General features: G+C 37.4%; 1 long non-coding RNA gene across 1 annotated transcript in view; it reads left to right on the top strand.

Annotated features, from left to right (window-relative positions):
- The window catches only part of LOC145538458 (uncharacterized), an 86,315-nt gene extending 74,006 nt beyond the window's left edge, over nucleotides 1-12,309 (top strand). Inside the window, exon 4 of the long non-coding RNA XR_014076871.1 lies at nucleotides 11,993-12,309. This is a non-coding gene — a long non-coding RNA (uncharacterized LOC145538458). The remainder of the gene's footprint in view (nucleotides 1-11,992) is intronic.
- Nucleotides 12,310-12,548: the final 239 nt, after the last annotated feature.

The raw sequence follows: 12,548 nt of genomic DNA, 5'->3' as shown, positions 1-12,548 counted from the left end.
ATGGTAGTAGTATGAGAAGGACTCAGCTCAATGTTTCTGACATTAAGATGGAGGGAATGTAGATGGCCGCTAGAAAAAAACAAGGAAGCAGACTCTTTCCCAGAGTTTCCAGAATGGAATACAACCCTGCTGACCCATTTTAATCCAGAGAGACCCATTTCAGACTTCGTACCTCCAGTACTATGAGATAATAGTTTTGTGTTGCTTTAAGATACTTGATTTATTATTAATACAGCACCAATAGAAAATTAATACATGTCTATATTGCCGTACAAGTGTTAGCTCATGTTAATTTGTAAGCTTACTAGCAGTATATAATACCTACAGTTATTGTTTATATATGGTTTTAGGAAGGGATATACCTATGCTTTTCAATATTAGCTACTTAGTATAATTTATTGTATCATTTATACTAATAAGTAATACCAATTTCATTATTATATCAAATTCAAATTTTTATATATAGTAGATCTATTTCTTAGTTGTTTTTTTTTTCATTCTGTTTGATTGGTCCCTTTATCTAGCCTGCTTCAATACCATATTACATTGATTATCATTATTTTGTAACTTTTGTTATTTATAATTTACTATTGTTTCATAATTTTACCTTATTTTTCTTCAAAGTTGTTTTAGCAACTCTTGGCATTTTGTTCTTCCATATAAAGAATTCTAGAAATTCTCTCAATTGTATTGCTTCTCTGATATTCTGTTATTTTTCTCTTGTATCTCTTCTAGAAACCTTTCTATTTTCCTTCTCTATGACTGCTCTATTATTTCTTCTTCTTTTAATCAATTGACCTATGCTTTGCTCTGGCATTTAGCACTCTTGTGATTAATTTGTTTTCTTTCTACAGTTCCTCTCATTGCATGACTTACAGAAAGTAAGGAGAAAAGAAGTCTCCAGAATCCCCAGTTGGCACTTAAGTTTATTTTTCCAGAGAGCAGTATTGTACATGATAGCTATTTCCTTAATGGTGTTGGTATCTACGGACACTTCAGAAATTGTGAGAGGTGGTGTGCGAACCTAGCCACTATACAGAACATTTAATTCTAAGGGAAAATGTGTCTGCATTCTAACCAATGGAATGAATTTTTAAAATACAATCAGTTTGTAAGGTAGAAACTGCCTTTATAAACACACGCTCATAAATACCAGATGGATTTTGTTTGTATGTGCTCCACAATCCCAACTCCCTCCACTTACAAATAAACTTTATAATGGCCTCCAAAATCATCTATCAACTTAATGACATCGAGAAAAGTTTAGTTCTCTAAGAGCCAGTTCTGAAGTTTAGATATTTTTTTGGCATTGAAAAAATACAATACTAAAGAATGCAAATAGCCAGAAGTCATACTGAAGAGAACTACCTATGATAGGCTCTAGGTTCATCCACCTCATTAGAACTGAGTCAAATGCATTCCTTTTATGGTTGAGTAATATTCCATTGCATATATGTACTATAGTTCTTTATCCATTCATCTCCTACATTGCAGGCAGACTCTTTACTGACTGAACCAACAGGGAAGGGTTTGCCTCTATGAGTTTGCCTAATTTAGATACCTCATAAGTGGAATCATGCCACATTTCCTCTTCTTTGACACTTATTTCACTTATATAATGTCCTCCAAGTTCATCTATGTTGTGGAAAATGGCAGGATTTCCTTCTTTTTAAAGGCTGAATTATATTCTATTGTGGGTATATACATTTTCTGTATCTATTTATCAGTGATGACATTTGGATTATTTCCATATCTTAGATATCATTGAATAGTACTGCAATGAACATGGAAGTGTAGACATCTCTTCAAGATTGATTTCACCTCTTTTGAATATATACCCAGAAGTAGGACTGCTGAATCATATGGTAGTTCTATTTTTAATTTTTTAAGGAACCTTCATTCTTTTTCTTACCTGCATTATTTTACATTCCCATAAACAGTGTGTAAGAGTTCCAATTTCTCCATATCCTTGCCACTTGTTATCTTTGGGGATTTTTTGATAATAATCATCCTAACCTTGTAGCTCAGCTGGTAAAGAATCTGCCTGCAGTGCAAAGGACCCAGGTTCAATCCCTGGGTTGGGAAGATCCCTTGGAGAAGGAAATACCAACCCACTCCAGTATCCTTGCCTGGAAAATCTCATGGAGAGAGGAGCCTGGTGGGCTGCAGTCCATGGGGTCACAAAGAGTCGGGCACGACTGAGCAACTAACACTAACCAATGTAAGATTATATCTTATTGTAGTTTTAATTTGCATTTTCCAATAATTAATGATGCTGGGCATCTTTCCACACAAAAGGATGTAGATTCCTTAAAAAAAAAAAAAAAAACTAGGAGCAAAACTATAACCCAACAATCCCACTAGTGGGTATATACCCTTAGGAAACCATAACTGAGAAAAACACATGTACCACAGTGTTTATTGCAACACTATTTATACTTCACTTCACTTCACTTCAGTCACTCAGTCGTGTCCGACTCTTTGCGACCCCATGAATTGCAGCACGCCAGGCCTCTCTGTCCATCACCAACTCCCGGAATCTACCCAAACCCATGTCCATCGAGTCAGGGATGCCATCCAACCATCTCATCCTCTGTCATCCCCTTCTCCTCCCGCCCCCAATCCTACCCAGCATTAGGGTCTTTTCCAATGAGTCAACTCTTCGCATGAGGTGGCCAAAGTATTGGAGTTTCAGCTTCAACATCAGACCTTCCAATGAACACCCAGGATTGATCTCTTTTAGGATGGATTGATTGGATCTCCTTGCAGTCCAAGGGACTCTCAAGAGTCTTCTCCAACACCGCAGTTCAAAAGAATCAATTCTGCAGCACTCAGCTTTCTTCACCGTCCAACTCTCACATCCATACATGACTACTGGAAAAACCATAGCCTTGACTAGACGGACCTTTGTTGGCAAAGTAATGTCTCTGCTTTTAAATATGCTATCTAGGTTGGCCATAACCTTCCTTCCAAGGAGTAAGCATCTTTTAATTTCATGGCTGCAGTCACCATCAGCAGTGATTTTGGAGCCCAAAAAAATAAAGTCTGACACTGTTTCTACTGTTTCCCCATCTATTTCCCATGAAGTGACGGGAGCAGATGCCATAATCTTAGTTTTCTGAACATTGAGCTTTAAGCCAACTTTTTCACTCTCCTCTTTCACCTTCATCAAGAGGCTCTTTAGTTCTTCTTCACTTTCTGCCATAAGGGTGGTGTCATCTGCATATCTGAGGTTATCGATATTTCTCCCGGCAATCTTGATTCCAGCTTGTGTTTCTTTCAGCCCAGCGTTTCTCATGATGTACTCTGCATATAAGTTAAATAAGCAGGGTGACAATATACAGCCTTGATGTACTCTTTTTCACTATTTATAATACCTAGAAAATGGAAGCAACCTAGATGTCCATCAACAGATGAATGGATAAAGAACTATAGTACATATATTCAATGCAATATTACTCAACCATAAAAAGGAATGCTTTTGAGTCAGTTCTAATGAGGTGGATGAACCTAGAGCCTATCATAGAGAGTGAAGAAAGAAAGAGAAAAACAAGTATCATATATTAATGCATATATGTGGAATCTAGAAAGATGGTACTGATGAACTTACTTTCAGAGAATCAATGGAGATTATACATAGAGAACAGATTTGTGGACACAGTGGGGGAAAGGAGAGGGTGGGACAAATTGAGAGATTAGCATTGAAATATATATATTACCATAAGTAACATAAATAGCCCGTGAGAATTTGCTGTATGATGCAGGGAGTTCAAAGGGGTGCTCAGTGACAACCCCAAAGGGTGGGATGTGGTGAGAAATGGGAGGGAGGTTCAGAGGGAGGGGACTTCTGTATACCTATGGCTGATTCATGCTGATGCATGGCAGAAACCAACACAGTATTGTAAGCCAATTATCCTCCAATTGAAAATAAATAAATTTTTTAAAAAAAGAAAAAAACAGAGGACACAAGGAAATTTTGTGAGGTATTAGGTATGCCTTTTACCTTGTCATGATGATACCACAGGTGTTTGCATATGTTCAAGCTCAAATTGTACATGTTAAATATGTACAGTTCCTTATTGCAATAAATCTGCTTTAAAATGCAAATTAAACAGTCTTATGGAGAAAAAACAATATCCTAAATTGAATACATGCACAAATAATTTGAAATTACACAAAGAATGGTAAATCAATTATGGAATTTTTGTTCTTATGTTGGCAAACTGGAACAATTGTGGCTCTTATGTCATAACACTTTTGAGTCATTCATGTCATGTGTAATTCACCCAAACAAAAATAATTGCTAGACCCTTTCTGTGAGGGGTGCTGTGTGTTGAGATTGTTCATCTTCATACCAAAGTGTACCAGTAAATTCAACTGAGATTTATCTGGTACAAGTAATTATCTTTAGCAATTTATAATTGAATCATAGAATTAGATATTGAAAAAAAAAAAAAGATTAGCCAAGATTAGTCTGAACTCAAAACTCAGGAAAGGACTGCATACATGTAACCCAAGTTTTACCAAGACCCAAAGATTGAAATATCAACTCAAATTTCACTGACTCTTGCTTGCGTTTTCCACAATAATATCCATCTTCTGCTGAGTGACTTGCAAGTATTTCTGTGAAAACCCAGAATGCTTGATTTGCAAGTGCTTAAACTCCTTTGATAATCTCTACAACCACTTTCATTCACTCTTGTTCTCTAATAATTCCAGAACAGGCACTGGCATAGCCCCCTCTCACCAGATACTGCAGTCACTATGAAAACTATCACTATGAAAACTATGGAGTAAAATGAAGGATGGCAGCCCCTAAAAACCTCTAAAAGGTAGAAAAGTTAAGAACAGATTTTTTTCTAGAGTCTGGAGAATGGAGCCCTAAATTCCTTCCAATACTTGATTTTAGCCAAGCAAGACTCATTTCTGACTTCTGACCTCCAAAACTGTAGGATAAATTTGTATTGTTTTAAGCCACTAGATGTGTGATAATTTTTATACCAGTAATAGGAAACTAATGTGAAAGAGAAACTAATCAATCTTTCTTGGTTCAATTCAGGTTTTCCTTCCTTTTTTGTTGGTTGGATGTGACTTCCTAATCCTCTGTTATATTCTGCACTGGTCTTGATTCACAGATCCAACAAGATCTATTCTAGAATTTGTTTCCTTATATCAGATCTTTAATACTCATTGAAGAGAATTTTAGGTCTTTTCCTTATAGGTCTCAGAGTCTATACACCCATATCTGTAATTGTTTTTGTTTCTGTATATCCTTCAATTGAACTATTAGCAAAGAATTGAGTGCAAATAATTATTATTTGGGAATGGCTTATTTTGGGAGTGGGGGAATCCTTCTTTTCTACTTTTTACACTCTTGTGTTGCTCTTTCCTTCTGGGTTATTTTGGAAAAGAAAAACTTGAAGGCTAGCTGCCACCTGAAAAAGCATTTCCCAAGATGCTAAAGTCACTGGTTCTGTGGTATGCAAGTATCACACAGTCAGATATCTTCTGTGAGCAGAACAGCCTAGGATTGTGCTATGAAATCATCTTATTCACACTGTGTGTGGGCCACATCCAGGGGAATTAAATGAGAAAGAAAATGCTTACCAATTCATTTCCAGGGCTTCTCTGGGGGTGCTGAGATTTCAGGACATTTGTGAAAGAGAAAAAAGATGCTTTGAGAACTTGAGAAGAATTACATGCTTGGTAAAGGATCAAACAAAAAGAAAATGGAAGATGCAGCTTGGAACAAAAGAACTATAAGACATTCATTTGGAGACAGGGAAAGAAGTTTGAAGGAGAGAGGATAAAAAAGGAAATAGTTCTAGGATCAATGCTGTTGATTTCTCTGCTGTATCAACATTTTTTCAAAGCATCTGAGTTTTCATAACTTTTCACATCCAACCAATGTTCCTATTCACTAGGAGAATTATTTTAAAGGTTAGTGGCTCAACCTAGAAGGGAATTCCTGCATAGTGTTTTGTTAACCACTTAATATTCCTTCTCCAATACAGTATCTAGTATAGTTATTCAAGTAATAAATCTTAATTAGAAAAGAAAGGAATGCAGAATTCAGGTTAAAATACAAGTGGCAAAATGTACATATGATTTAATTTTAGAGGTAGAGTTTGTTATTGTTGGGCTAACACAGCATGTCGGGAGGTCTTAATAATTTTGGCAAGCAAGAAAGCTGTTGGAAAGTTTCTCTGCCTGACAAAAATCCTTTTTAAAGACTCATGGGAGGTATTCATTACAGAGAATTGAGAAATCCATGAGGAAAGGGAAACATTAAAAGACACTATTTTTGTTCTGGCACGCGAGTTTTCCCTTTCCCTTTTTATAGAAGTAAAATCAAGAAGTTCTTACTTTACAGGTCAATGAATCAAGGTATTGGATCTGTTTGGGCTCAAAATGTATGTTTTGCCCATTTGGTCACAGGCAAACACAACAGACTTTACATTCAACATGTGTAAATAATAAATGCAAAAACTGAATACTTAAAGTCTGGGGAACTTAAGGTAAACATTTAGTGAATTTTCATTGAAAACATTAAAGTACTTTTCCCAGGTGTTACTTTTTCGTTAGCAATTTGAGAAATGTCTACAACAATTTTATAGAGATATTCTCATTTACAATGATTCTTTAAACTCGGCAAATTTTTACACATGACAAGCTACATAACAAAATATATATTCCTAGTTGTTTTTCTAAAACTTGATTTATGACAATCTAACAAAAATCACAACAGTTTCTTCCTCCTTTATAACCAACCTACTATGTGCTTTTTTTTTCTTTTCTTTTTTTTTTAGACAAAATCAGTTTAGCTGGCCAGCCTGAGGCCAGCAGAATAGAAACTCAATCAAAAAAAAAAAAATCTTGGCCTTAAAAATATGCATGTCGTACCTAAGATTAATCAAAACACACTTACACATAACTTTGAGGAGTTCACCATTTTCCTAATTTATACATTTGATCATTATATCACTCACTAAAGACAAATCTGTAAAAAATTATCATTTAGAGGGAATCTAAGAAAGACTGAGTAACTATCATACCTGCTCAGTTCAGTCGCTCAGTCGTATCTGACTCTTTGCAATTACATGAATTGCAGCAAGCCAGGCCTCCCTGTCCATCACCAACTACCGGAATTTACCCAAACCCATGTCCATCAAGTCAGTGATGCCATCCAACCATCTCATCCTCTGTCATCCCCTTCTCCTCCCGCCCCCAATCCTTCCCAGCATTAGGGTCTTTTCCAATGAGTCAACTCTTCGCATATGTGGCCAAAGTATTGGAGTTTCAGCTTCAACATCAGTCCTTCCAATGAACACCCAGGACTGATCACCTTTAGGATGGACTGGTTGGATCTCCTTGCAGTCCAAGGGACTCTCAAGAGTCTTCAACACCACAGTTCAAAAGCATCAATTCTTTGGCGTTCAGCTTTCTTCACCGTCCAACTCTCACATCCATACATGACTACTGGAAAAACCAAAGCCTTGACTAGATGGACCTTTGTTGGCAAAGTAATGTCTCTGCTTTTAAATATGCTATCTAGGTTGGCCATAACCTTCCTTCCAAGGAGTAAGCATCTTTTAATTTCATGGCTGCAGTCACCAGCTGCAGTGATTTTGGAGCCCAAAAAAATAAAGTCTGACACTGTTTCTACTGTTTCCCCATCTATTTCCCATGAAGTGATGGGACCTGATGCCATGATCTTAGTTTTCTGAACGTTGAGCTTTAAGCCAAATTTTTAACACTCCTCTTTCACTTTCATCAAGAGGCTCTTTAGCTCTTCTTCACTTTCTACCATAAGAGTGGTGTCATCTGCATATCCGAGGTTATTGATATTTCTCCTGGCAATCTTGATTCCAGCTTGTGTTTCTTCCAGCCCAGAGTTTCTCATGATGTACTCTGCATGTAAGTTAAATAAGCAGGATGACAATATATAGCCTTGACGTACTCCTTTTCCTATTTGGAACCAGTCTGTTGTTCCATGTCCAGTTCTAACTGTTGCTTCCTGACCTGCATACAGGTTTCTCAAGAGACAGGTCAGATGGTCTGGTATTCCCATCTCTTGAAGAATTTTCCACAGTTTATTGTGATCCACACAGTCAAAGGCTTTGGCATAGTCAATAAAGCAGAAGTAGATGTTTTTCTGGAACTCTCTTGCTTTTTTGATGACCCAGTGGATGTTGGCAATTTGATCTCTGGTTCCTCTGCCTTTTCTAAAACCAGCTTGAACATCTGGAAGTTCACGGTTCACGTATTGCTGAAGCCTGCCTTGGAGAATTTTGAGCATTACTTTACTAGCATGTGAGATGAGTGCAATTGTGCGGTAGTTTGAGCATTCTTTGGCATTGCCTTTCTTTGGGATTGGAATGAAAACTGACCTTTTCCAGTCCTGTGGTCACTGCTGAGTTTTGCAGATTTGTTGGCATATCAAATGCAGCACTTTCACAGCATTATCTTTCAGGATTTGAAATAGCTCAACTGGAATTCCATCACCTCCACTAGCTTTGTTCGTAGTGATGTTTCTAAGGCCCACTTGACTTCACATTCCAGGATGTCTGGCTCTAGGTGAGTGATCAAACCATCATGATTATCTGGGTCATGAAGATCTTTTTTGTACAGTTCTTCTGTGTATTCTTGCCACCTCTTCTTAATATCTTCTGCTTCTGTTAGATCCATACCATTTCTGTCCTTTATCAAGCCCATCTTTGCATGAAATGTTCCTTTGGTATCTCTAATTTTCTTGAAGAGATCTCTAGTCTTTCCCAATCTGTTGTTTTCCTCTATTTCTTTGCACTGATTGCTGAGAAAGGCTTTCTTACCTCTCCTTGCTATTCTTTGGAACTCTGCATTCAGATGGGAATATCTTTCCTTTTCTCCTTGCTTTTCACTTCTCTTCTTTTCCCAGCTATTTGTAAGGCCTCCTCAGACAGCCATTTTGCTTTTTTACATTTCTTTTCCATGGGGATGGTCTTGATCCCTGTCTCCTGTATAATGTCATGAACCTCTGTCCATAGTTCATCAGGCACTCTGCCTATCAGATCTAGTCCCTTAAATCTATTTGCCACTTCCACTGTATAATCATAAGGGATTTGATTTAGGTCATACTTGAATGATCTAGTGGTTTTCCCTACTTTCTTCAATTTAAGTCTGAATTTGGCAATAAAGAGTTCATGTTCTGAGCCACAGTCTGCTCCCGGTCTTGTTTTGTAACCCCTCTCAAAATAAAGCTCTTCCTTCTGTATGAATTAACTTGCTTTGTCCCATATAAGCCATGGGCCATGACTCAGTAGAGCTCCAGACACTAAGACGACCATCCATTAATGGACATGAGAAAAACTAGTAGCCTATAAGATGGCATGATGTTCTGCAATAGAAATGGAGTGGGTTTGTCAACTAAGTGACTCACTGCTCAGATTTTCTTTTTTAGGGAATGGATAATAGATGCATATCAAGTCCCACCAGTTCTTCTTCTAAAATATTCTCCATGTTCATGCACTCCATCCACTCCATTGCCACCACACTATCCAAGAGACCATCTTCTTTATTGGGCTTAAGTCATAGTCTCCTTATCTGGTCTCTTCTCTGCAACAATCGACCCTTAAAAATCCATCTTCCATATAACAGCAAGGGAGTTCTTTTAGAAAATACTTAAGATCATGTCACTTACCTGATTAAAATTCTCCAGTGATGTCATTTCTTTTAAATGTCAAGCACATAAAATATATAAATTCCAACTATAGCACGAACTACTGTCTACCTGTGTCTACACATATCCATTCTCTCTCTCTCCTACTGTGCTCTAGCTCTGCGACACTCTATTCTCTTCCTGGGACATGCCAAAGTCTCTCCCACCTCACGCCTTTGCAACTGCTCTTTTCTCTCTGAAGCAATCTCTTCTCCACTCCAGCAGGCTGATTTCTTCTTCCCTCAGATCACAGCTCAAACATCTTCTTTAAGAGATCTTCCTCTAAAATAGTAGTTCTCAATCCTTACCATATATCAAAATTACCTAGGAAGCTTATAAAAACTTCAGCTGATGGGGTCTCACTCCTAAGAATTAATCTGAGTAGGACCATCACATCAGAATTAAATCAAACCAAACCTCTACAGGTGATTCTAATTGCAGCCAACTTGTGAATCAGCAATCAAGAATCTCATCATCTCCTCCCCCATCGTATCTACCTATTAGTGTGCTTCTTAGTATGTATCCTATGTAATTCTTATTTACTTGTTTTCCTGTCAGTTGTCTTTTTCTTTCACTAAAATGTTAATTCCATGAGGGCAGGGAAATTCCTGCTGTACTCCCAATGCCCAACATATATAGTAGGTCAATAAAGGAAGGATTGAATATCCATTCTTCAAGTCAGTAGAGAAGTTTTAAGCACATGAAAGACAGTACAATATGGAGAATCTGATAAGTAGAGAGGATATAGAATGAGATTAAGAATGAAAAGATGAAGAAACCAAAGAGAAGCTGAGTAATGTAAATGAAAGATGAGCATAACCCATGGACTATAGAAAGCTCTCTTGGGCCACTGTCTTCTCCAGTGGAACCTGAAAGTAAATTGACTCAGTTCCACACAAACTCAGTTCCATGCAAACAATGCTTACTTTGTTAACCTGCTGAGATCAAGGCTATCTCATTTTTTATTTTTAACACAGAAAAGTCTTATCTTAGATCCAAAGCTTTCTCTTTTTATTCAAACTATTTTACTAGAAGCCTTCTTAGAAATATATTACATTTACTTACCTTTTTAAAAAATATATGTAAATAATATGTAAAATATTATTGTAATTAGCCCCCAACTAAAATAAATAAATTTATTAAAAAAATAAAAAATAAAAAATAAATAAAAAATACATGAAGGAAATTTATATTGTCTATATCTAGGATTATATTGTCTATGTCTAGGATTTTCAAAGTCAGATATTTTGCTATCTATATTACCTTGATATTATTATGAAATCTTTAAACATATAAACCATATAATCATTAAAGAAGTTTTGGAAACAGGGAAATTTTATGGCTCTTGAGTTTTTTAAGTTTTATATTTTCTAAGTTTGCAGCTCAGCTTTTGCCTACATGTCCTCATTGCTTACCTTGCTTATATTCAGCTGTGACCTTTTAAAGTTAATCATATGCATTTTAAACAAATACAAATGCACAGTGGTTTCCAATCTATGATTGTAATTGCCTAGAGAGCTTTAACACCCACAAATGCCTGCCTGCCTACCTCCCTCTTCAGACTACAGAATTTATTATTGGTCAAGAGTGAGACCAGAATGTTAGTTGTGTTTTGGATTTGATTTTTGACTGTGTTTTCGTTCCCATGTGATTCTAATATGTACCTCGTTGAAAACCCTGTGCAAAACCTTAATAAAGAAATTTGGAAGACCAAACTTTCTATTTTTAGGGGTAATTGTTCAAGCCACACTGACTCTTCCTCTTAGCTTGGTTCTCTCTTTAGGGTCCATCACGTGAACTCTGCTGCCCCCACTCAAACAGCCCCAAGGTTATGAGGCTCCCATTTAAAATTCCAGACCAAGAATGGACAACCTCCATTTTTTTGGTTTTCCAAATGGCAATCCATTCTAGTATTCTCACCTGGGAAATCCCATGGACAGAGGAGCCTGGCAGGCTACAGTCCATGAGGTCACAAAGAGTCAAACATGACTTGAGCGACTAAATAACAATAGAGCTGGAAGAGCTCTTTAAAAAATAATCTAAATTAACTCTCCTCTATTTACAAGTGACAGATTTGAGGTAGGAGAGTAATGTCCCTGAAATCATGCAACTAGTTCTTCCCAGAGGTGGCACAGCTAATTCTCCATTCCTTGCCAGTTACAACACTGTCCCTGAGGAAAGATGGTGCTCTAGGAAGAGTATGTCTGTAGCAAGCTTGTTAGGGAAACACTGACTGAAATCACCCACCTCAGCCAGGCATCATAGTAACCACTTGCATGCATTCTTTTATGACAGGAGGTTCCAGTAAACATGGAACAAACAAGCCATCACCAACCAGAAGAATTTGGGAAAGGTCAAAAGGAGACACCAGTATGTATGGCCTACCAACCTCCCAGAATCCTCCTCACTGGAATCCATCTTGACTGAGAAATATATGTGCTATCAGGAAGGACTCTGAGTCAGAACGATTGGCCAGAGACAACCCAGAAACTAATCCCATCACCATAAAACCTGAGATTCCAAGTGATGTGGCAGAGCAGTTCTCCTGGCTTCCTTACTCTGTTGCTCTCTGCCCAGGAGCCCCTAACCAATAAAGTTTCTTGCTTTGTCAGTACATGTGTTTCCTCGGACAATTTTTTTCCAAGTGTTAGATGAGAGCCCACTCTGTGGCCCTTCCTGCAACAAACTCCAAAGTTATTTTAGAGGGGAAAACCAAAAACCTATTCAAAAATGAGAGAGTCTCAGAATCGGGAGCATCTTACAAATTTTCAGTCAAATCTCCTTAGGAAATGGAACCTGCAATTGGAAAAGCAGTGAGAACCCACTTATTCTCTGGCCCTATGTGTGGGTG

This window comes from Giraffa tippelskirchi, chromosome 2 (assembly GCF_054371585.1).
Source record: "Giraffa tippelskirchi isolate mGirTip1 chromosome 2, T2T-mGirTip1v1.2.pri, whole genome shotgun sequence".
Taxonomy (NCBI): domain Eukaryota; kingdom Metazoa; phylum Chordata; class Mammalia; order Artiodactyla; family Giraffidae; genus Giraffa; species Giraffa tippelskirchi.
The sequence above is the reverse complement of the archived record's forward strand: the minus strand, read 5'-3'. Positions and strand labels throughout refer to the sequence as shown.